General features: G+C 32.9%; 1 protein-coding gene across 4 annotated transcripts in view; it reads right to left on the bottom strand.

The window, feature by feature from the left end:
* The window catches only part of ARHGEF10 (Rho guanine nucleotide exchange factor 10), a 221909-nt gene extending 196142 nt beyond the window's left edge, over positions 1-25767 (bottom strand). For all 4 annotated transcript variants that reach the window (XM_051976003.1, XM_051976002.1, XM_051976004.1 and 1 more), the window contains exon 1: positions 25591-25767. The gene's annotated coding sequence lies outside the window, so the exon portion shown is untranslated. The remainder of the gene's footprint in view (positions 1-25590) is intronic.
* Between the last annotated feature and the right edge of the window lie 248 nt (positions 25768-26015).

Genomic DNA, 26015 nt, shown 5'->3' on the forward strand with positions numbered 1-26015 from the left:
AGAGGTGAAGATTGGACACCAAATTTATTTTGAAACTATATGACTTTATCTGAGCTTTGAACCCTTAATTTTAGTATTATTTATCACATATCCAAACCTTTTAAGCAAAGTTTGGGGAATAATGTCTCTTTCACAGAACAATCAAAAGGGATCCAATTTCATTTTCTCTTTCCAATTCCAGCACAAATGCATGCATCTTATCTCAAAAGTCACAATTATTTTCAAAAAGATCACTGACGTGATAAGATTCTAAACTTGGAACGGAACTCTGCACTGTCTAGTTTAACCTGCACCTGAACAGAAATCACATTTCTGTGATTTTTGTCAAGTAGTTATCTAATCTGTGCTATTTGACCAGAAAACCTACAAAAGAATTTTTTTTTAAATTCTGATTCCCGGGAGAATTTCAACAGAACACAGAAGTTGTTTTAAGTCTGATAGTGAGATTTCCCCCTCCTATCCTCCATTTTTTAGATTTATTTTTAATTATTTTGATTGGATTTTTAAGTCTATCCTCAGTCAAGATAAGGTGAGAATCACAAGATCTGAGAGGTATAAAGAACTTCAAAGATCATCCAAGCTATCACATCCCAAATATGGAAATTGCTGATATCTCCAAAACATGCTCTGACTCTTCCTGAAGACTTTCGATGAGAAGAAATGTACTAACTTCCAAAACTACCTATTCCACATTTAGACATTTAATTGTTAGAACATTTTATTTCACATCCAGTCTACTTTGTAACTTCCACTGGGATTGCTCTTAATACAGTCAACAGAACAAGATTCACATAGCAGTTTTTCAACACCATAATATACTATATGACATTACATGACATTACAATGTAAAAAAGTTATTTATAGCCTAGTTATTTAAATTTATCAACAATTTTTGATGACCCCAAATTTCAGCAAATTCAAATAACAAGACTTTAAAAAGAAACTCAGTAAAGCAAGAAATATATTAGGAATATAAAAGTAAAGGAAGAAATATACAGCAAGTGGCTGCAAGTATTTGAGAGCTATGACTCAACAACTCAAAGATGATAATTATTTGGCAAGTGATGCATAAAGGTTGTATTGGGAGTGACTTCCTAAGCAATTAAATATATAACCTTAGGATATGTCGGTTTCTATTTTCTTTAGGTAGCAACTATTTAGTTCCCTAGATCATGTATTAATAAACATCATTAATTAATGTGGGGTTTTTGGGGGTGGGAGGAATAGAATAAGAATGCACTGACATTTTCCAACTAGGATTAACAAGGAAATACATTTTAAATACAAAATTTTTTTCCATTTTCTTGCTTCTTTTCAAAGTAACAACTCCAAAAGCCCATAGTCCATAGACAACCAGCAAATATTTATTAAGCATCTATTATATGCCAGACACTGTGGTAAGCAATGGGAATACAAATATGAAAAAGAAACATAGTCCTGCCGTCAGGGAGCCTATAATCTAATGGGAGAAGACAACACTCCCCAATGAAGGCTAAAATTTGGGAAGGTACTCTGAAAGAGGGCATGATGGAAAACATCAAAGGGGTACAGCTAGCTGGAAAAGGAAAGAGTTGGCTGGCCTGGACACCTTCCTTCGATGAAAATTCTGAGAAGAGCTTTCTACGCTCAATTCAGAAGGCTACCAGAGTCAACAGTATAAGTACCAAAACAGAAGTCAACTCTTAAGATAGTAAGATTCCTGATGCCATAATGGAAATATCCAACTGGAAATTATGGAAGGACTTCCCATCCTCTTTTCAGATGTCCATAAGCCACATGATGATGATGATGATGATGATATATCTATCTATATATGTATATATACATATATGTAAAATGAAAACCAGTCAAGGAAGTAGATGTTTATTCTTTTGTTGGATCATTATTATTTTTCACTCTAACTCATTTATCATGAAAGACCATGTAATGTGATTTTTCCATGTATATGCCATATATATGGCACAGGTTTCAAAAGACTGTGAGATCCAGGAAGGCGGGAACTACTCCTTAATATTTTTCATTTCTACTGTCTAGCGTGAGGTTCTATAAACAGCAAGTCTTTTTAAAATATGTGTTGAATTGAATGTGTTGTTGAATAGTTCAGGTGAAAACTTCTGAGCAGGGTGAGCTGGTAAAATTAATTGATGGGCTGGACTATCCATGTGTGCCGCTAGCCTAAAGCAACACTTGTCTCAACAATCCCCAGATTTAACAGGATGCATTCTCTGACAAGAAGTTCCTTCACCCCAAAGTTATACTAAAAGAATTTTCTCTGCCCTAAGCAAGCACTACATTTAATAGAGAAATTAGTTCAAGAAATAATGCTACAAATAGGATATTACATCAAAATAATTGCAATTATAGCAACTTAGCCTATTTCCCAACATGAGACAGTGCAAAAAGCAGTAACAAGTTTCTCATATTTACAAATCTCTTTAAGGTTTGCTAATCTTTAAGCAAAACAGCTCTTGATAGGACCAGCCTTATGTGTGATTGGTCCCCTAAAGAGAATAATTGAAAGATTGCAGCCAAGTTCCTCTGTCCAAAATAACCTCCCTCCTTAAATATCTCAAATTTCACTTTAATAATATTAGCATTATTTATTTGTAGTCATTAAGACTGTAATTTTATATCTATTATTTCATTTGAGTCTCACAACTCTATATGATAGGTATGATTAGTACCCCCTTTTTTGTTGTTGGTTAGTCATTTTTCAGTCATATCTAACTCTTCACGATCCCTAAATGGGAGTAAAGATATTGGATTAGTTTGCCATTTCTTTCTCCAACCATTTTACAGGTGAGGAAACTGAGATAAATAAGATTAAGTGACTGGCCCAGGATCCTATAACTAATAAGTGTCTTAAGCCACAGGAAAGAGAACTCAGGAAGAGAAATCTTTCTTAGTTGAGACCCAGCACTCTATCCACTGTGCTACATAGAGAGACTGATTTGCCCAGAGTAAATGGATGTCAGAGTAGACCTAACTTATACTCTCCTTACTAAAAGTTCAGAGCTCTTTCCAAAATATTAAACTGATGCATGTGTTCCTTTCTGTATCACACTGCTTTAAATGCAAACACTCAAAAAGAAACATATTAAACACATTAATTAGAACAATTTTCATTTCATTAAAAGCATCTAGTGAGACTTCTTTCTTAATGATGTGACCAATGAACCCTGAAAATAAACTTTTTCAAATGCCCAATTTTGCTTGGGATTACTTTGGGTCCTTTTCACTATTTTGTTGAGCTTGAATGGTATGGAGTAGTGGATGGAGTGCTGTTGTAGACCACTTGATATAAGATCACAGGCAAATCATTAAATGTCTCAGAGTCTCAACATTTCTGTTTTAAAATAGGAACGGTAATACTTGTGCTACGTGCTGCATAGGAAAATACTGCTTTTTAAAAGTATCATATAAGTGTAAATTATTGTCATCATTTATTTACCATATGATTTAGAACACTTGTCAATATTCTTTGATAAGTAGGGGTCCTTCACCAAGAATTCCTTAAGTCAAAGAAATCACATTTGGACCAAAAAAAATTGTGTGTGTATATAAATATGTAATGTACATATATATATATATATACATAAATTGATATTCTTATAGTTAACACATACTTACATGGAAGGTGGAAAAGAATGTAATACACACATAATGCAAACCAAAGTATTTTGGTTATGAAATCCTACTAGATGATCCAAGAAGTTAATTTAACTAAAACTTTAAAATTAAATGAAAGCAAATATATTAAAATATCTTATTTACCATTTTCATCAAAATGGTAGTGCATAAAAGCCAGCATATATATAGTGCTAAAGACTCACAAAAATCTTACACATACTATTTGCTTTCATATTCACGACAGTTCTGTAGAATAGATATTATTATCATCCCCATTTTATAGATAGGGAAAACTGAAGCTGAAAGAAATTGTTAACTGTCTAGTCACACAGATAGTAAGTGAGTGAGGCAGGATTTAACTCCAAATTTAAACTCCAAATGGTGGCACATAGCTGTGTCCTGAGCACAGAGACTGAAAAAAAAATTTTTAAGAAAGATCGGGAGTTAAATCATAATATCTGTGTGTGTTTTGTTCTGATACTGGGGCAATGTGGTGGTGTAATGTATAGAATACTAGGTTGAGAATCAAGAAGACATGATTTCAAATCTGACCTCAAAAGATTAGCCACATAAGTTACTTCATTTCTTTTTTGCCTTGGTTTCCTTATCTATAGAATGAAATAAGGATGTTGTGAGAATCAAGTAATATAATTGCAAAGTGCTTAGCACTGATGCCTGATGCCATTATAATAATAATTATTATTGTTTAACAAGAATATTCATGAGGACCACACACAAGGTAAAGGATGAATGACTGTGAAAACTCCTATTTAAGGAGAAACAAGAATCCACTTTTATAAGTAGCATAAACTTAATAAAAATCACATCTTTTGAATCTTTTCTCCCTTTATTATTATTTACCACTTTAGACTGAAGCCAGATCTCCATAGACCAAAAAGTTAGGGGAAAAAAATAGTTGAATACAGTCAAACAGTTACTAAATTGCTAGTTATAATTGGGTATTTCCCTCACCCAAATAACCAGGAATTACGCCACCTTCAATCATATGAGAATCACCCCTCCCTAATATTCCCCCAAAAGTTAAGTATATAAACACAACCTTAAAAGAAATAATTTTTAAGAACATCAAAAAGTCTGTCAGAACCATTAAGCTAGAAATAAATTCCAAGAAAGCTATTAAATACTAGCTTTGTTGGAAAGAAAAAAATGTAAATTTTAAACACAGGGGTTCTGCTTCTAGATTAGAGTGTAAAGACAAGATCTACATGTATTTGCTAATGTTTCAGGAATGAGAATATATTAATGTATAGAATAAAGCAGAGATTTTCCAAAGCACTTATAAACATATGATTAAAGCCACTGAAAAACATAACTGATTATTTCTTCATATTACAAGAGAACTTTGTTACATTTAAACATAGATTTTCCTATCCACAAATATGCCTAATGAGTTTCTATCTTGGAGAAATGATGCACTTTAATAAATGACCCTGAAAAGAAAAATACAATTTTAATATGAGATCAAAATTTGAAGAATTTTGCAAATGGCTATTGATATTTTTACTCTACATTTTTGCTATTAATAAAAATATAAAGTATCACTAATAAGTTATGCAATAAATTAGTTTATCTTTTGGGCTTCAAAGGGAATCTCTAGTCTACTGGCTACATTTGGTCAGAGCCTGTGATTTAATCAGTCTAGAGTCTAGAGAACTCCCAATATGGAAATTCCATCCACTAATACAGATAGGTCACTCCTTTAGTAATTAATAATTACTTTAATAATTAGAGAGCTGCCTTTGTTTCTGAAGGATTAAATTATTTACTTATAATCATATAGCCATTACTTGTCAGAGACAGAACTTGAATCCAGCTCTTCCTAATTTATAAGCCAGCTCTCTAGCCATTGTACCACATAACCTTTCACTCAGGGATACAACTGTAAGTTTGATATATTATAGATGGGTATAATATTATTATTATCATAATCTCACTTTTTCAGTTTGACAATTTTAAGTTTTCAAAACACTTTTCTCAGAACAAAATAGTAGACTAGACAATACAATTATTATAACGATTTTATATATGAAAAAATAGAAGTCCAGGGATTTCCTCAGGATCATGGCACTAATAAGTATTAGAAACAAAAATCAAACCTTTCTAGACTCCAAATTTCTACAATCCTCAACACCTTTTTTAAAATGAAGTATCTAAAATACCCATGCTCTTTCTTTCCTTCATTCTCTATGATAAAAATCCACAAATAAAATTACAAGAAATTCTGAAGTAAAATTCAAGAAATAGTAAAGCAGAGGACTGTCTTCTCATTTTCATGCCTCTTACTCAAACCTCCTCTAAGAAAAAGAAAAAAAAAGCTGATTAGATAGAAAGGAGAGAAGTCCACTTATTTCTCACAGCAGCAGAATCCTTTATGCCACAGAGATGGGAAGTTATACTTATAATGAGCTGATGTGCCTGGATCATAGAAGATTCCCTACTGAAAAAACACTCATTATGTCCATGAAGTAGAACTAAAATTTCTCCAAAAATAATAAGAGTCTAATCTAAATATGATTATAAGATTCAAAAAAAAATAAAAACACTAAATAATAGCATATATAGCAACTCTGTCACTATTTATAGATAGAAAGTAAGGCTAGAGAAATAATCTAAAACAATGTTGGACTCAATTCCTAGTATGATGCTTTAATGTTGGAGTTGTGTTTGAGGGAATTAAAATCAAGAGTATTGTAAGGTCTAGGCTAGAGATCTGATGGAATGGATGGATGGAATGGAATCCTTGATTGTGTGCTTTGGAGTAGAATGGAGGTTATAGCTAACGGCAACCAAGAGAGAAGAAACCTCTATGGCAAAGCAGGGAATAAGATGACATCTATTTTCTCTCTCTTTTCTTCCTCCAATCTTCCTCTCTTCCTTCCAAAATTCATTGTTTATATTCTCCTTGCTCTCTCAATGCTCTCTTTTTTTATTTCACTTAGTGAATTTTCTTTTCTTTTTTTAAAAGATTTTAATTTTTTTATTTTTAATTTATGGAATTAAAGAAGCATTTCTATAACATAGTGCAAGATAAAATTCTCATATCTAGAATGTTTAAAGAACTTTGTCAACTTTCTTAGAATACAAGTCATTCTTCATTTGTGTCTAATGGTAGCCATCAATAGAATAAAATATGAGGGGGAGGAAAGAAAAAAAGAAATGTATATGATGATTTTGTTGTATATTTGAAAGGAATAGCATATTATGCAAAGGACCTTTGCAATTCTATCAGATAGAACCCTCAGTTGATTTCCATTCCCCTTCATTGGGCAAAATATGGAAATGAAATATGAAATATGGAAATTTATATTTGTCATAATAATTGAATCTTGTTGAAAGGGATTCTTTTAGGACATGTTTTGCTTTATTGAGTAAAATGTTTTTAATGATCAATTTTAACAATCAGCTAATAAAAATAAAAGTGTAAGCTCTCAGCGTCTGCACTGAAAATGTGATCTGCTATAGAAAATCAGTTACAAAATTCTGCCTATTTCTTTCTTGTATTTTCATCAAGTTGAAAATTAATATGTGTGTATCATTATCAAATATTTTATAGATGATAAAGTCAATAGTTACTGTTGCTCTCTAAATTATCGTTTTTGAAAAGACACCATTTGTGATTTGTGCAGACTAATATTACATATATGTATGTATATATATATACATACATATATTATACCTATAGAACAATAAGGTATGATATACAGATATAGCATATAGGTAAAATAGGCATTCCAGATGGGCAATAAGTTGTTGCCAAAAATTCCAAACCATATCCTAATTCAAAAATGTCTATATATTAACACCAATACTAGAGACTCCTAGATACTACAGCATGACTTTGAATCATAATGCCTTTGCATTTTTCCTATCATTAAAATGTAGCTCTTCCTTCTCTTATAAAATCCTACTCTTACATCTAATCATAGCTCAGGCACCATTCTTCTGTGGCAAGTCTTTCTTGATTTCCCCTAATAGCTAGTGTCCACTTACCCAAACTATCTTGCGTTTCATTACTTTCCACACATTTGGATTTATTCACTTTATACTTCCCCTATAGATGTTATACTTGTACTTGTTTGTCTCTCCCATTAGAATGTAAGTTCCTTCTAAGAATGGATAATTCTTATACCTCCAAGGCTTAGCCCAGGCCTGACATGTAATATTTACTTAATAAATATATACTGATTGATTAATATGCCATAATATATTTAAGCAAACTCCATTACACTATGAACAATAATCTGTGCACCAAGGAAATATGTGATCAGAAAAGGAAATGAGTAGGTTGATCATACAATGAGAGTAGGTCTTGGTCCATAGTATGATGTACCCAGAAGATCTAAGAGTAGGTCTCCAGTACATTGTACAGATTTTCTATAAAGAATTTTTGAAAGACCAGCTACCTGAATCGGAGAAAATCAGAGGGCTTACAGATCACAAGTGAACTACCATTGGTGGAAGTATCTACATTGATGAGATTATATATCCATTAAAATAGATTCACTAAATAAAATTGGGGATTCATTGTTAATTTGAAAAATGGTTCTAGAACAATGATTTGCATGCAATAGAAATGTGATAATTTCTTGTTAAGTGAAAAATAATATTTCTTTCTTAAAGGATAAAAAAGAATGTTTGCTTACTTCTAGGTTGTTTTTTTACCTCAGTATGAGTTTTAAATTTATTTATTCTGAGAGTCACAAAATATCTTAAGAGTCCAACTCCCTTATTCCACAGATAAGGAAAATAAGGATCCAAGAGATGAAACTGATTTGCCCTTAGTCATACAACAGTAGGTAGCAAAATCCAGATTTGAACTCAAGTCTATTGATTCCAAAACCAGTGCTCTGTTCATTGTTTTTGTTTCTTAGAGTCTTTAATGGGGGAAGTTTCTCACCTTGGTACAAATATTATTGCCTAAGAATAATCTGGGGGTACATCTTCATTCTTTCAAAACAATGTTATATTCTCTGAACCTGGTTTTCTAGAAATCAAAAAGGAAGCAATGTACTATTACAAGTATCAAATTGTATTTGATATCCCACTGTGGAAAAGATACCTATCTTGGGGGACCCAGCTAATAATTATTCAATACTCAAATCTCATTAAAACAAATGCTCTGTTGACATTTTTAAATGATCAACTTACTAAGATAAGAACCTACAGAAAACAAGGCAAGCCTTATTAACCAATGCTTCAAAATAGAATAAAACATTTCCAAGAAACCTAATTTGGTTCCAGGTTTAGTCCAAATTTACAAATGAACTTAACTCTTCAACAAGCACCATTATCTCTGAAATTCTGATGCCACTTGAACTGAGATTAATTTACGTCAGCATTCCAAAGCTATAAAGTCAAATTGTAACTGTTCATTGTTTGTTTTTTACTATTTACATTTTTACTGTTGAAAGGACCTTACTTACCACTAAATATAACACATATCTGAAAAAGAGTCCTCACTATGATATAACCAACTAGTGGCAATCTAGCCTTTGAAAACTTCCAATAAGAGGGAAACCATTATCTGCTTAGCCAGCCCATTTCCCAATCAGCCTTTCATTCTTACACACTTGTAATTACCATTATTTTTGTCATTATATTAAGCCTGAATTTGCTTCACTGCAGTGTATACGCAACTATAATCTTTAAATATAAATATTTCTGAGATTTTTCATTAAAAAATACATATTTATACTTCATAAGACTGTAGATCTAAAAGGGACCTTCTCTGGGTTTGGATTAGATCAGAATGCTTACTGAGATCCCTTCCAAATCTGAAATTCTGCGATTCTAAGAAGAATTCTGTGAATTCTGCACTTTTCTTCAGGTCTGGGTTGGCTCACATTGTTTGCTGAGATTCCTTTTAAATCTGAAATTCTAGTATTCTAGGAAGAGGGCCAGGGAGAGACCCTTAGAGAATACTTAAGGAGTCAGGAAAAGGTTGAATAATAAGTGAATGGCAGTAACAGATATATTGTACAGTGATCAACTGTGAATGACTTAGTTCTTCTTAGCAATAAAATGATCCAAGACAATTCTTGAAAGACTTCCAGTGGAAAAAAAAGAAAAAAGAAAGAAAGAAATAATTTATCCATGTTTTAAAAAAAAAAGACTTCCAATGAAAAAGATGATGGAGTCTGAATGAAGATCAAAACATCCTTTAATTTTTTTCTTTTTTTTTCGTTTGTTCTGTGTTTTCTTTTGAAACATGACTATCTATATCAAATTGCTTGCCTTCTGAAGGAGGGGAGAGAAGGAAAGGAGGGAGAAAATTTGAAATAATTTTTTTAAACGTTAAAAATTGTTTTATATATAAATAGAAAAATTAAATATATATATTTTTAAAAATAAGAACAGAAGGAAAGAGAAATTTAAAAAGGCAGATAGAATATGGAAAATGTTGGAACTCTGAAGCAAAAAAGAAAAAGCACCTAATGGGACATAATCAAGAATGTAAAAATTTGAAAAGAAGTCAATGAAAACTCAAAAAACATCACTGGATTTGGCAAGTAGGCCATTCAGGTTATCAGAAAGTACAGTTTTTGTAGAGTGTGGGGTAGAAGCCAGAATCTGTGGGTTCAGGAGAGGATGAATGGAGAGAAATTAAAAACAACAAATAATGACAACTTTTTTTCAACAGGTTTCATAAAAAGTAGGAAAAAGATAAGATGGTAAATGTATGGTGAATAATAAAGGGAAGAGTGTTTTTAAGGAATAAATGATGATTTAAAAATCTTAATGGAAGGAGCCAATAATGTGAGCAAAGATATAAAGATCTCTTGAATCTTTTGCACCTTAAAACAATGTGATATTACTATTCTTGCCTTGTCAAACTCCAGCCCTGTACAATAACCCTGAGAATTCTCCTTTACAGCTCCCAAAAGATAATGAGTGATGAGATGGAAAACTTTGCCAACCTTCCCAAATGGATTCACTACAAATTTATGAAATCTAATATCAACTCAGCCCTTACTGCAGCAAAACAGTCTTTTGCTATTGCCTCATGGATAGTACCTGCTATAATCATTCTAATTTCTCTTCTCTTCTTAGGCCTCAGGCCTCTCATACCATTGCTGCTACTGCTTTCTAACAGAGGACTGTCAGAAACTTACGAACCTCCTTCTCCTTCTTCTATATGCCTGTTCTTGACATCTCCTATGTTCTCCTGCTGTGCTTCAGCTTCTAATGAAATATGAAGCTTTTCAACAATGGCATCCTGATCTGATCCTGATCCTCCTTTTCTCACTTGGTACCTTTCTCCCTCTTCATTCCTCCCTCTCCCAATTTCACACTAATTTTTACTATTGATTCCTTCTCTGCTTCCAACTAACAAAACCAGTTTTCCCCCAAACCTTTAAGAAAAATGTTTACTTGACTCTACTATCATACCCATAAGCTCAAGTCACTCCTTTTGAACAGCCAAATTCCTTTTTAAAATGTGGTTACATTCATTCATCTTTACTTTCTCTCACCTCACTGAATGAAGTCTGGGTTCTGACTTCATCACTCAAAAGGAACTGCTCTCTGAGGTAACCCAAGGATGTCTCAATTTGTAAATTTCCTGGCCTTTCCATTACTTCTGAATATTTTTTTCTTCCTGGGTTTTCTGACACTACTTTTCTTAACATTCTTCTCTTAAAAATCTGATTCACTTCTTTCCACAAGTAAACACAGCATCCATAGGAGGAGTAGACTTAAACAGATCATAAGTAACAAGAAATATATGTGACAAGGTTTAACTCACATAACCTGCTGTAACAAATTACTTTTTGTCTTGCTCAGTTTTCATTTTTGATTTCTTAAACTATAGCTCTGAAAAATAGTCTTTTAAAGAGTTGGATGTTTAATTCGAGCTAAAGAACAATCCTTTAAATCTAAATCATTCTGCCTTTCATTGAATGGCTAAAACAAACCTCTGGGGCTCAGGCTTAGGTTTTGATTGATATCTTAGTATAAATGTAAATAGTGACCGTTTTCTGTTTTGGTCAGAAAGTATGAGGTCTTTTCTTCTCAGACAAGTATCTTTGCAAAGGTAAACTAGGTCATTTTTTGTCTCAATTTTTACTGAGTCCTTTATCACTGAATGAGTGTTATCTCAGATAAACTGATTCCAAATAATAGACTTTAATTTAGAAAAGCCAAGGTCATGCACTGCATCTTGACCACCAGCAGTAGTATGACCTTTGTCATGCCACTAGTCTCTAGGAAAAATAAAGTGATAACTTTGTGCAGTTCTGCCTCATTCCAATCCAATTCACATACAAGTCAAGACATGATGTCATTAGTCCTCTTAGAGAATGAAAGACAGAATAATTCTCAGTCTTCTTTGATGGATCATTATTTCCCATCTGTGAGTATATATATACAAGGCTCAGCCTTGAGTTCTCTATTTAAGCTTCCTTCTCAGTAATCTATCAATTTTCATTTGCCTTTTCTATATGTATATCCTACAACCATTTCAAATTAAACTTGTCTAAAAGGGAACTCATTTCTCTCCCTTTTATAAACACATCCATCCTCTGAACTGTTTTACTTTTTCTAAGAATATGATCATCCTTCCAATCACAAAATTTAACAACTTTGGAATCATTTTTTACTTCCCTTATGTATTTACTCCTTCCCCTCACTCTAAAAAAATACTATTTATATGAAAATCTTCATTTTTAATTCCTACCATCATAATTTGCAAATAGTAAGTGCTTTATAAATACTTATTGCACTAGTAGATGAAAATGCATGAGAAAGGGGACAAGTGATGAAACAGGGTTTTAGAAAAGGTAGGAAAGAATAGACTAAGGGCACAAATAAAGAGAGTAGCAATAGTACAATGGGGAAATTTATCTTTGCATGACTGGGAATGGGGAGTAGTGGAAAAAGAAGCTGATGTTACTAAGAAGCCTTGATGAAGATATGAATCAATTCACATTTGATTATCTTATTCTTTTTAGTAAAAGAGTAGGAATCAAAAATATCTATTTTGAAAAATGTTACCTACCTCCAGAAAGAGAACTGATGAACTCTGAGAACAGACTGAAGGATAATTTTTTACTTTTTAAAATGTTTCTTGTTTGTATAGGTGTATTTTCTTCTGTAATATGGCTAATATGGAAATATGTTTTGCATGACTTCACATATATAATCAATATCATTTTGCTTGCCTTCCTAAAGGGGCAGCTGGGGAGGGACAGAATTTGAAACTCAAAATTTTAAAAAAATAAATGTTAAAAGAATTTGTATATGTAATTTCAAAATATTTTTTAAAAAATTAAAAATATCTATTCTAGGAATAAAAGATGGGGATGTGAACAGGAGCAAGAAGAGAAAAGTTTTAGTAATACTAAACGTAGAAAATGAGTTAATAAGGATAAAGGAAAAATTCTAAAGTAATTGTGAGGGCCTAGATGAGGTAATATAAAATGAATTTTTAATAAGTAAATTATTTACTTTTGCAATTGTTCTCCAGTGACATTCAACAACTGTTAGAGGTAGAGAAACCAGATTGTGATAGTTACTTGGGTATAAAGATTCACAGGTTAGAAATGATGGGAGATTAGATGGCAACATATTTAGGATAGGCAACAAAACAATATGGCAAACTATGGGAACAATATGAGATACAGAAGAAAAGGAGTTCTGAATGAAGAAGATAAGATTGGGAGAATATGAATGAGCCAAGGGACTAACATCAAGAATTTGCTAACCAACTGTGTGGTCACAGAGGCTGTGATTTTTTAAATCCTCATATTAGGTCAAAATAGTTATAATAAGTAGTAGTATTCTAAAATCTTTAGATTTATTTAACTGGTGTTCTTATCTCTATGAAGAAGTAGCAGGTCATGGGAGAATGGTTTGAAATGTAAAAAATTCACAACAGGCGTTATCATAGTCAAAGGGTGTTCTTTATTGATGTGAAAAGGTTCATGAGCAAAATCAGATATGATTTTAGCAGCAAGCTATGAGTGAAGGGGCTTTTTAAAGTTTAGAGGGTGAGGGGAAAGTAAAGGAGGGATTTAGAGAGTTAGAGAGCAGTTAGGGAGGGTCCTAATCCAGAACAAACTCACATGAGCATTATCTCTATATGAGTTATTGCAAGATGAAACAGGAGGAGTATAATATGCCTTAAATATACTAAGAATTCCACCTCCCTCTGTGTGGGACAATAAGAATGTAATAGGCTCCAAGAAAGTTCTACGTCATTCCTGACAATGGATGGACAAATTATGTTCTTGCACCACATCAACTGCATGTTTCTAACTTTAATTTTTTAATTAATCATTCTTTAATTTTAATTTTAAGATGTTTAGAGGCCAAAAAACATTTTGAGAACAATGAAAATAATTAAAGCCTAAAATGCCTTTCTAATAACAATACAACCCCTATTAGGATGCAAGACCTTTTGAAATAGACTTTCCCTAAGAGAGAAATACATTTGAAAGATGCCAATTTACTTTCCAAAAGGCTAATATGATAAAAATAAAATTTTAGGATGAGAACTACATTAAAGGTGACATAACTTTTAGATATAATGTGATGGTCCTACTATGCTCTGAAGGAACACTTCAAGAAAACTGTATGACCATCACTGTTTAGAAAAACCACTTACAAACTGGAAAGCATCAGGAATAAAACCACCATCCACCGGGATGATGAAAGGCCTCAGTTTCAAGCCACATATAAATATCAATTAAAGGAACTGGAAATTTGTAGCCTGGAAAAGAGAAGGCAAAGTTTAAGAAGATAAAGTACTGTTACTTGGAAGTACTAGATTTGTTCTGTTTGGACTCAGAGGAATAAAAAGCAAGAATCACATTTTGTCTTAATGATTAGAACTTGGCACCTGTTAAGTCCCAGCTAAAATTTTACCTTCTAAAAAAATAAAGCTTCTTAAACTGTGGATTGGGACCCTACTTGGAGTCATATACTAGATGTGGAGGTCACAGAATCATGATTTATTTTCAGTAAATGTTTGATTTGTGTATCTATTTTACATATCTGGGGCCACATCATAATTTCTTGGGTGAAAAGGGGTTGCAAGTGGAAAAAGTTTAAGAAGTCTTGCTCTTTCCCATAGAATAGATATCTTTCCCAATCCCTCTTAATGCTAGTGTCTTCCTCTGTAGATTATGCCCAATATGTCTTGTGTGTAACTTGATTGATAGTGTAGTGGATAAAAAGCTGGTACTGGAGTCAGGAAGACCCAAATTTAAATACAGTCTCAGATATTTACTATATTGTGATGCTGGACAAGTCATTTAAGCTCTCTTTAACTCAGTTTCCTCATCTGTGAGATAGGGATAATAATATATATTTCCCAGGATTGTTGTTAGGATCAAATGAGATAATATCTGTCAGACTTTTAGCACAGCATATGGCACATAGTAGGTTCCACATAAATGTTAGCTATTACTATTACTGCATATAACTATTTTCATGCTATCTGCCTCATTAGACTAATAGCTTCTTGAGAGTGAATTCTGTTTCATTTTTCTCCCCCATACTTAGCACAGTGTCTGCCACACAATAGACTTTTAATAGTTGCTTACTAATCAATTAAATGATTAAATTACAACTATAACAAATGAAATTGGCTGCCTTAGGAAACAGAATATTCCCACCACCACTACCACCACTGGAAGTCTTCAAGTGGTCATCAAAAGACTGAAATATCTACTTGTTAGATATGGTCTAAAGAGAGAAGATTCTTTCTTAGATAGGGATCAACATGATTGCTGAGGTCTAAAATTCTGTGGCTCTCTGAAATACCCTTCCATGTAACCCATTAACTACAACCAGGTAAGCCCCCATTCTTTAAGAGAAATTTTAGATTAAAGAATCACAGAATTATAACTTGAAAGGAACTTCAAGGTCATTGATGATAAAAATTAACTACAAAAGACCTATGAAGGAAACTGTTATTTGCATCTAGAGAAAGAATTTATATAGATAAGTATGTACAAAATGATGTGTGTGTATGTATATGTATAGATGTCAAATGGTAGTCATTTGGGGAAGGAGAAAAAAGGGGTAAAAAAGTTATATGATAACTTTATTATATATTTAAAAGGAATAATTAAGTTATACATAGTAGATTTGCAGTTTCATGTGCAATCATTTTATTTTTTCTATTCTGTTATATTATGGAAATGTTTGTTTCATTGCTTAAGGTCAGAATAAAATATTTTTTTAAAAAAAGAAGAAAATGACTACAGAGATTACTTATTCATAAAATAGCACTATTTGTCCTTTTTCATGGTTCAATATCTATATTTATGAAGTTACCAAAATATAATCTTGATTCTTGACATAACAATTTAAGATTAATCTATCAAAATCAACTGTATTACTTAATTAAAAAGCAGCACCACGTATAACTACTCATTTAATCATCAAATAAAACAACTGTCAAACCAGCATTCAAGTCGCTGATAAGCAATACAGAATAGGCTGTTTCAGGAATTAGCGAGTTCCCCTTTTGCTGCATGTCTACTGGTAAGGTTTGGATGATCACTTGTCAAGAATGATGAAAAATGTAATGAGGTATGACGTGGACTAATTGATCTGTGAGGACTGAAATTCTGTGGTCTTTTGTGGGTTATATAATCTGTAATAATCTCAGAAAAGTATTAGTTTATTCTTTGTTTCATTTTCTTTACAAATCCTTTATTTTAATTATATTTTTAATTCATAAAGTAGGATGTTTGCTTTTTTGCTCAACTTAAAACTTAACTTAAAAGCTAAATGCATGCCTTTACTATTTAGTACCAAAAGAAAAAAGCATATACCTTACTACTTGCACTGATATTTTGAAGAAAGGAATCTATTTTCCCATTCCTTTTTAAGAAGTATGCCTTCTGATCTAGTTCATGCAAATGATATTAGGCTTTGGTCTTTTTAATAGTGCTGTCAATGTGCTGGACAGAAATCAATGATCTGAAATTATGCATTATTTCTCATAGATCTACTGACCCAAGTATTTGAGAAAATGAGTCAATTTTTATGTAGCATTTGCAAGATAGATGATCAGGATAAGTCTCTTCCTGTGGTTGTAAAATTAAAAAAAAAAAAAAAAAACAACCCTATCTGGACTACACATAGCTCTAACTCACAGTGCTAACCTCATTTACAACAATGCAATCAACTTAAGCCTAATGAGTGTTTAAAACAAGACCCTGAAACAAATGTTCAGCATAGTGCCTAGAGCTTAATAAATGCTTGTTGATTGATTGATACTACAGATACAATCCTGCAATAAATGATAGTAGTCTATGTTCAGAGAGATTATGATCTGGGATGGGGAGGGAGGAGAAAAGATACATATACAGACCAATATAATATATGGTAGGAACAGAGGAGAATTACAGGCAAAGCACTCCAAGAAAATGTAATGAGAGTAATCACTTCCAGCTCGGAGGAGGGAGTGGCACCCAAACTTGGCCTAGAAAAAAGAGGATTTCAAGAAATAAATATGAGAAGACAGTATGTTCCCAGTATGAGGAATGTCTTTTAAACACATTGAGTAACTTTAGCCAACACAATTATCCAGGTATAAAAAACATAAGTTCTTGTCAAAAAAGTTTGCATTTCAAAATTCTTTCCATAATAGGCAAATAGTTCTTATAAGTGGCATGCCATAAGATAATGAAATTTTGCATGCCTTCTTTGATGCAACTATTTCTAGCTATGAATTTCACATAACACCAAATCACTTAAAAGAAAGAAAACTGTTGATCAAAATAGGAAAATAATGAATATATATATGTTAAATTATTTTTGAGAGATTTGAAATTTCCCAATTAAATACTACATTTTGATTTGGGGCTAGAAACACATTTTTACTTTTGGTTATCCTTGTGGGAACATCTAATCATAAAGGATAACTAAGAAAACAAACAGGAATACTAGGACTATCTTCATGTTACCGTTTTCTTTTGATTATTCAGACTAGTGGAAGAAAGCAGAAGCAAGATGGTGCTAAAATAATTCATAATGATTTATAATGTGTTGCTGATATTTATATTTGATATGAATTTTCACAGGGCTTCATAATGCAAATAATCAAACCATATTATAAAAAGCTGATTCAAAAACAACTACAATAGAGTTTGGCTTCCCACTTGCAACCTAAGCAGTACTCAGAATAAACATTATTTTCCAGACAAATACAAAATACCTTTATGAAGCATTTCCCTTCTCAAGAAAAATCCTCCCTTAGAGTTGAGTAATTATACAGGTGGATCTAAAAGGGGCTTCCCTGCAGGACTGAGAATATGATCCAGAAAGAAAGTAATTAAGGAAAGTGAGTCTCAGGACCTTGGGTAAAATCTCTTCTCTGAAAATAATTACTTGTGTGACTTTTAAGATATTTACTTACTGAGTCTCAGTATCTACATCTGTAAGATGAGGAATTAAACCAGTTGGCCTCTGTGGTCCTTTCCAAGTCTAGATTTTTGGTTCTATATTTCTCCTACGCATTTTGATTCAAACAACAACAACAACAACAGCAACAGCAAAAACCCCAGCTGACTGAACATTTTGTTTCCAACAATGTTAAACACACTATTAATGAACATGCATTTTTCATATGAATTTGCTCAGAACTTAGTAATTTTTCTACTCTATACCCCACCATCATTAAAAGAGGAAATGGGACTTTTAAAGTTATATCAATATTGCAATGTAGATTTAAAATAAAAAGATAGGAAGTTGATCTTTTTTCTCAAGTGCATATTTAATAAAAGGTCGCAAGTATTTTTCACTTGCAGAATTAGGGTTTTTAGGAGGTTCCAGAATAAAACTTCACAACACTGTCCCCACCCATATGAATAAGCAATAAAAAGCAACACCCAGTCAAATCAATCCAATATAACTTTCAATCAAACTAGCAGTTTAGTTTGGGATCGCCAATCCACACCTCAAATAGTATTTTCTGAAGATTGGGAAGTAACAAAGTTACCCTTAAAATCCATACCAAAACTTTTTATTTTAAGTTCACAACATATAAGTATAAGGTTTTCAGCTGGAAGAAACATTAAATATCATGTTTCTCAATCTCCTTGTTTTACAGAGAACAAAATGACCAAGTAAATGATTGTTTCCAAAGTCACACATAACAAAAAACTAGAGCTATAATTTGAACACAGATCCAGTTTATACTACATAATGCTCTCAGAAAGGGAGTTTGTTGCACATGAAATGAACAAACTATTTTTGGTGTCTCCTATGAAGAAAGAATAAATAAATGCACATCAATAACTTTTAATTTTATTTTAGACTAGGACTATGATTTTGTTAGTATAATAATTAGCATTAATATAATGTTTTAAGATTTGCAAAACACTTTATATATTTTATCTCGTTTGAACATCATAACAATTTCTGAGATAAATGTTATTATTATCCCCATTTAATGGATGAAGAAACTAAGAAAGGTAAAGTGATTTGCCTAAGAGATAAACTGACTTGCTCATTCATACAACTAGTAAATGTCTGAGGCAGGAAATGGACCTCAGGTTTTTAAGTTCTAACTTCCAGTCTAACACTTGGTCCACTAACACTTGATGTACTATACCTATTCTCTAGAAGCAAATTTCCCCTATCAATGCACACCAATTTCCCCTTCCATAATGTAGATCCTAATTTATATTACAATTAATAAAGTCCTATAATAAATTAGAATATGATTGTGTGAATGAGAGGCCAAAACTTAGCTGCATGATACTTTCAAGAAGGAAGGAATTTAGCCATTCAAATCCATTCAACAAATATTTCCTGAAGAGTTTATATACACAAAACACTTATACAGAGAACTAAATACTCCAAAATAAAAAATTTAAAAATCCTCTTTCTCCAGGAACTTTGAAGAACCAACATGTACACAGATAAATACAAAGTTCCCAAAAAACAAATACAAAGTAATTTCAGAAAGGAACAAGCACTAACAACTTGGGACAAGAAGAAAGGCCTGAGGTAGCACCTAAAATAGTTTCAAGGACTCCAGGAAATCTAAGCATCAGCATGAGAGAAAGTATTTACAGTGACAGAGGACCACCTGTGCAAACATATGGATGAATGGGTGGAATGTCATGATGGGGAAGAGGTAATAAGGCCAATTTGACTACAATGGAAAATGTATAAAGGGGAGTAACATGAAAAAAAAATCTATATAGACAAAGGAACATCATATTGTGAGTGTGTTTAAATGTGAGATTGAGAGGTCTGTATTTTATCTGGAAGCATCTGAGAGCCCTGAAAGGTTTGGATTAGGAGCTTGATAAAGTTAGACATTGTTTTAGAAATATTGATTTGACAATTGTGTAGAATAGAGACAGAAAGAGGTTAGACTAAGATGAGGAAGATCATTAGAAAGGTATAGCCTTGACAACAAAAACAGAGAGGATTAGAAAAGGATTCATAATCATTTTTACTCATATATTCTTTATTTCTTTTACTTCACCATTATAGTTTCCTATCAATAAATCAATAAACATTTATTAAATATGTATTATATATCAGGTCCTGTACTAGTGATGAGAATGAAAGATAAAAAGGAAATAGTTCCTGACCTTAAGAAGCTGGCATTTTATTGGGAGAAACAACATATACTCATAAATTTAGATAGAGAAACTGTCCCAAAAGTCTTAGTGCAGGTTTAATTCTTAAAACTTTAACAGCTTTAAAACTATTTATTTGGTAACTTAAAACTAAACTAGACTTTTGGAGCATCGTGTGTAAGACAGTAATAAAGAATAATTTTGGAATTAATGTTCCATCAAAATCAATATCAAATTAAAAGAATAAAGAATTGCTTAAGTTGTCAACTCCAAAGAAATTAAAAATGAACAAAAATAAAGATGCTGATTCTAATCACCATTTTTGTCTCATTTATTTCTTAGATTCTTCTTTTCATCCTAAATCCCAAGAACTCCCTCCCTATCCCCAAAGTCACTTTTCTGTTCCTCAGATAGATGATGTGTCTAACATTAGGACAAGCCAATGAGTCTGGTTCTCAGAGCATCATCAAGATAGAGAGGTGGGGTAGGGTGGGGCTTTATTTTCTTATAAACTACATGTAATCCATGAACACATACTACTTGTTTCTTCTGTACCTACTGTACCTATTTGTTTTTTTTTTCTGATCTGTGACAAAGGAATATCAGAGGTAAAATGACCAAACTTTGACATTTTGAGTTTTGAAAGATTAGAAAAGACTCGGAGGTCCATCAATCATACATGGAAAGTATCCAACCCTGAGGAGCAACCTGCTGATCCAACTATTACTGTATTGACTTAGCAGCTAAGACATAGGATCTTACAAGCAAGAGAGATTCATCAATCAGCAGTGCCTTAGCCCAAATTAAACAGGGTGGTGGAATGAATGTTTGTGGTAGCCACTCTCTCCAGAAATCTAAATAGTGCAGAGAATGTTCCTCTGGTTCCAAGTGGAAGGAGGGATATACTTGTATTTCTGTTCTTGCTATATCTTTTCAATAAATATCTATAAAATCTACTTAATATTGATCAGTTATCAATTGTATTGAGGAAATATCAATGAGGCATTAATCACTGGCAATAATGTGAAGGGCACATACCAGGTGGAGACTTGAACTGGTATCAGAAGAATCCAAGAGGAAATACAACCAGTTAAGCTCTGGAACTCTAATATGATAGGCTAGGAGAATAAGTCTAGAATTCCACTACTAGGATTTTGTCATGAGAACTTCACCTACATAAAACAGCTGACAAAATGAAGAGACCAAAAAGCCCCAGTACTGCTTCTGTCAACAAATACTTGATCATGCCAAAAAAAAAAAAAAAAACTTGATGTGAGACTTCTTTATGGCAAATCACCTGAAGACATTTATGAGTGAAGTCTAAAAAACTTGATTAAATACACAGCAAGGAAATTCGTGTAGAAGAAAGCAATTTATAAGGCACCAAATATCAATGTTTAAGATTTGAAAATAGAAGTTAACAAAAGAAAAGATGGTACAATGGTTAATTTAAATAAGATATCAGCAAATATTAAATAATATACCTACTTTTTTCATTTCCATAAAAGCTTTATGAGAATTATCTATGCATGCATTAAGGTAAAAAGATGGAGAACAGGGAAGCTTTAATAGATGATTTTTATACATCTCATTCACAAAACTGATTGATTCATAGTATCTCATTTGTTAATTCAGTTAACAAAACTGAAAGAAAAAAGTTAATTCAGTGGACAAACTTCAGCTTTGAAATCTCTTCACAAACAAGATATCTCCCGCAAATGTTACATTTTTCCAGGAGTCCATTGATATAATTTCCTCTCCCCCCCTCCCACTTAGGTTTCAAAACTTTGTAATCTAGCTTCCAATATCACTACTCATTTGAAATAAAATGATCTCTCCAAGGTTACCAGGAATCTCTTCATTGCTAAATTGATGGTCTTTTCTAAATTCTCATACTTCTTATATCTGTATATCTGTAATGTAACACTTCGACAATGTTATCTTCCCTTTTCATTAGATACTTTCTCTTTCCTCAGATTTGATAACATTGCTTTCTGATTTTCCTGAACACTCCTCTGACACCTTTACTAGATTATTATTCATTTATTGTATCCTAACTATCCTTGTCCCCCAAGATTATGTCCTAGATCTTCCCTCACTACACTTTTTCTCTAGTTGATTTCATCAGCTCTCTTCTGCTTCATACAGGCAACTCCCATATCTTTTAAGTATCTCAATCAATACAGTTCCAGGCTTGGAATCAATCAATCAATCAATATTTATTAAGCACATAGTAAGTACCACGCTAACTGCTGGGAATATAAAAAGAGACAAAAAGCAGTTTCTGTCCTCAAGGAGTTTACAATCTAATGCCAGGAAGACCTGAATTCAAATTCAATCTGAGACACTCACTAGTTAAATTCTCATTTTCTTCATTTGTATAATGGGAATAATAAGGTCACCTACCTCCCAGAATTGTTGTATGAATCAAAAGAGATTTTTTAAAATAAAAAGCACTTGGCACAACCTGACATGTAATAGGTACCATATAAAGATTAGCTATTATTATTATTATTACCACTATTATTATTCATTTATACTCTCTTTTGAATATCTAGTCTCACATCAGCAACTTCTGAGCTTCTCCAAATAGATGTCTTACTATTGAACTCAACATGTACAAACTGAAATTCACTATCTTTTCACCTAAATTTGCTCTTTCTCCAACTTCTGTTTCTGCTGAGCATGTCTCCATCCTTCTAGCCAACCAGATTCATAACCTCCCAGGTTAGTCATATCAAATCATTTACCAACTTTTGTTGATTCTCCCTCTAAAATTTCTCTGTGTAATCCATCTCCTTTCAATTTACAGAATAACTACCCAAATTAAAATCTTCATTATCTATCTTATTTCACAATGGGCTCCAAATAGGATTCCTAGTTTTTAATCTCTCCCTTTAATTCATCTTCCACAAAACTACCAAAATTATCTTCCAAAAGAGCAAATATGACTATGTCATTAATCTATTCAAAATCATTCAGAGACTTGTCATCAACCCTAGGGTAAAATATTAATCTCTCAGACTAGAATATAGTAATAATGATAATTTTGCTCCAGCCATTACTTTCAGGATTAAACATTCACATTATTTCCTTTAACATATAGCCAAATAGATCTTTTTAGAAGCTCTGCATTCTCTCTCCCACCTCAGTGACTTTTCATAGTATCTTACCAATGCCCATAATATACTCCTTCCTCATTTCTGTGGACCATACCATATCAATGAAACTATGGATCCAATGTAGTTTTGATGCATCTTAATGTATATATAGTACAGATCTGTTCCTAACACTTTAACTTTGCTTTGTACAATTGATAAGGCAATATTATGTAAACAGGCACTTTCTGTTTTGATTATGATAGTTGTACTTTCCAGCAGTGGAATCCTATGCTTGCTTTACCAAGTATAATCATAAAATGATTATCAGTACATTTTCTTTTTGTTTCAGGTATTAACTCCAATAGAATCAAATAGAGAATTTTTCTCCCATAAAGCAACTTACTTAGAATTATCTAAAATATGCAAGAGACCTCAAAGTTTATTTTATTCTCAAATCTTAAAATTATCAAGTAGTCTTAAAATCAAAAGTTTCTTTTGATTTTAAATAAAAAGACTTCAGAGGAATTGGATTTCAAGATATGAGAGAGAAATCATTATAATAAAATTCAAAAGTTAAGTTCTAAAAGCTGGCAATAGTTTTCCATGATTTTTATAGTTTTTGCTTTTCTACTGATGTTCATAAATTTTAATTTTAAAACAGCCACTATAAATTTCTTATAGAGAAATATGCATTTAAATACAATTCAATTGAAATATCTATGAATGAGCTCATCTTTTTTATTAAAAGCAATTACCGCCTTCATTTTGTTTCAAAAAAACAAATGTATGTCCAACTACAAATACCGAACTACCACTAAATTGTACTATGAAAAGTCAAATAGAAGATCCTCATTAGATAAAAACATATAAATTAATTTCACTGTTCATAATTTTAAAAAAATAAACTAAGGAAAACACTTTGTTATAAAATACAAATGAACAGATAGCTCGACATTTTTTGTTTTTCTTTCCAAACTCTTCTGAGCATTAGAGTGAAAGCTCACCTGAATATTATTACACAGAATCCAAAGTTCTTGCAACAAAGTTACTTTATAACAACTGAAGAAAACAATAAATTCGGGTCTTGTATATTCTGGAAAGTAATATTAAATAGGAAATTTTGCCTCATAATAAAAAATAATCAATGACTGAAAGTGACATTAAATTTTTACTTTTTTCCCTCCAAATGTTGAGAAGAGGAGGGAAATTTGACAAGGAAACATCTATTAATCATGAATTTACATTAGCTGGTGAGCACCCCCAAAGAGAGGATGATTATGGGTGACTAATGGAAGTAGGAAAAAAAGGCACCTGTTAACCAATCAGATCATAGGAGCCTTCAGTTCCTTAGCTTTGATGGGTTCTGAGATGTGAAGAAAAGATAAAAAGTACTTTTTTTCCCAATAAAAAAGTAAACATCAATGATCTTTCCTCCAGAAGTGGAACAAATTGTTTTATAGGTGAAATATATATCCCTTTAGCCAATATAGCCTTACCTTCTTCCTTGCTATGCTACTTAAGAGATCCGCAGTTTTAAAAGATATATTAAAAATACCACTTGATAAGTGGTGATATACCCATAAATAAGCAAAAGAGATTTGCTAGAAGACAATTCCCTGATGGGTGTTGCTGATAAGAACAATGGCAGAGGGCTAAGAGTTCCCAATCACAATGCTTTTTTAAGAGACTGCAAAACCCATCCCAGAGAAACACAATTCTCTGATCTAGTAAATTTGCGATATTGTGTGGTATAGTCAAACTAAGTTAGAGGAGCATAACTCGGAGGGAAAGGTGGGATGCCAAGAGACAGACAGAGACAAAGATAAGAGAAGAGGGGAAGAGAGATGAGGAGAAGAGAGGAGAGAAGAGAGGAAGAGAGAAGAGAAGAAAGGAGAGGAGAGGAGCAGAAAGGAGCGTAGAGGAGAGAAGAGAAGAGGACAGGACGGGGACAGGACAGAACAGGACAGGACAGCACAGAGCAGCACAGGACAAGAGAGATAGGAGAGGGGAGGAGAGGAGAAGAAAGAAAAGGAGAGGAAAGGTTAAAAAAAAAATCCCCACCCCACGCAATGAAATCGACATTATAGATACTGGAGATTTTCCCCAAAAAGAAGAAAATAAAATGCATCTCTTCCCAACATATGCTGCCCAAAGTAAATTGGACACGTCACTAGAGCTTTCCCCCTCATTCCCCACCCCCTACTGCACTTTCTGCTAAGCAAGGAAACTCCACCAGTTATGACGCCTCAGGGAGGGAGACCTAACTTGGCTGGAGTGGCAACACTCACCATCAGAGATTGGATCCCCGCTGCACAAATGCCGCCAGTTTCTTAGGAGAATGACTTCTGCCAGCCAGGGTTCCTCTTCGGCTTCTTCTGTCTTTCTTCACTCCTGTATAGTTGTGATTGCCTTAGCCTTAGTTATCTGCTGTGCCTGAAGAGTGTGTGTGTGTGTGTGTGTGTGTGTGTGTGTGTGTGTGTATTGAATGTGTATTCTATGTCTCACTAGTCCAGCTCAGATTTCTTACAACGGAGATCAACCGAGTCTACTGAGCAGCATTTTTTTTCTCTTCTTTTTTTTTCCTTTTCTTTTTTTCCCCCTTACTTGAGCACTCTGTGATTGGCGGGTCCAGGGAACCTCTCCGAGAAGCTATTGGTCGCTCTTTCTGCCTATTTCCCTGCAGCTGGCTGCAAAGGGTAGGTCACTGGGCTGG

This window comes from Antechinus flavipes, chromosome 2, assembly GCF_016432865.1.
Source record: "Antechinus flavipes isolate AdamAnt ecotype Samford, QLD, Australia chromosome 2, AdamAnt_v2, whole genome shotgun sequence".
Lineage (NCBI taxonomy): Eukaryota > Metazoa > Chordata > Mammalia > Dasyuromorphia > Dasyuridae > Antechinus > Antechinus flavipes.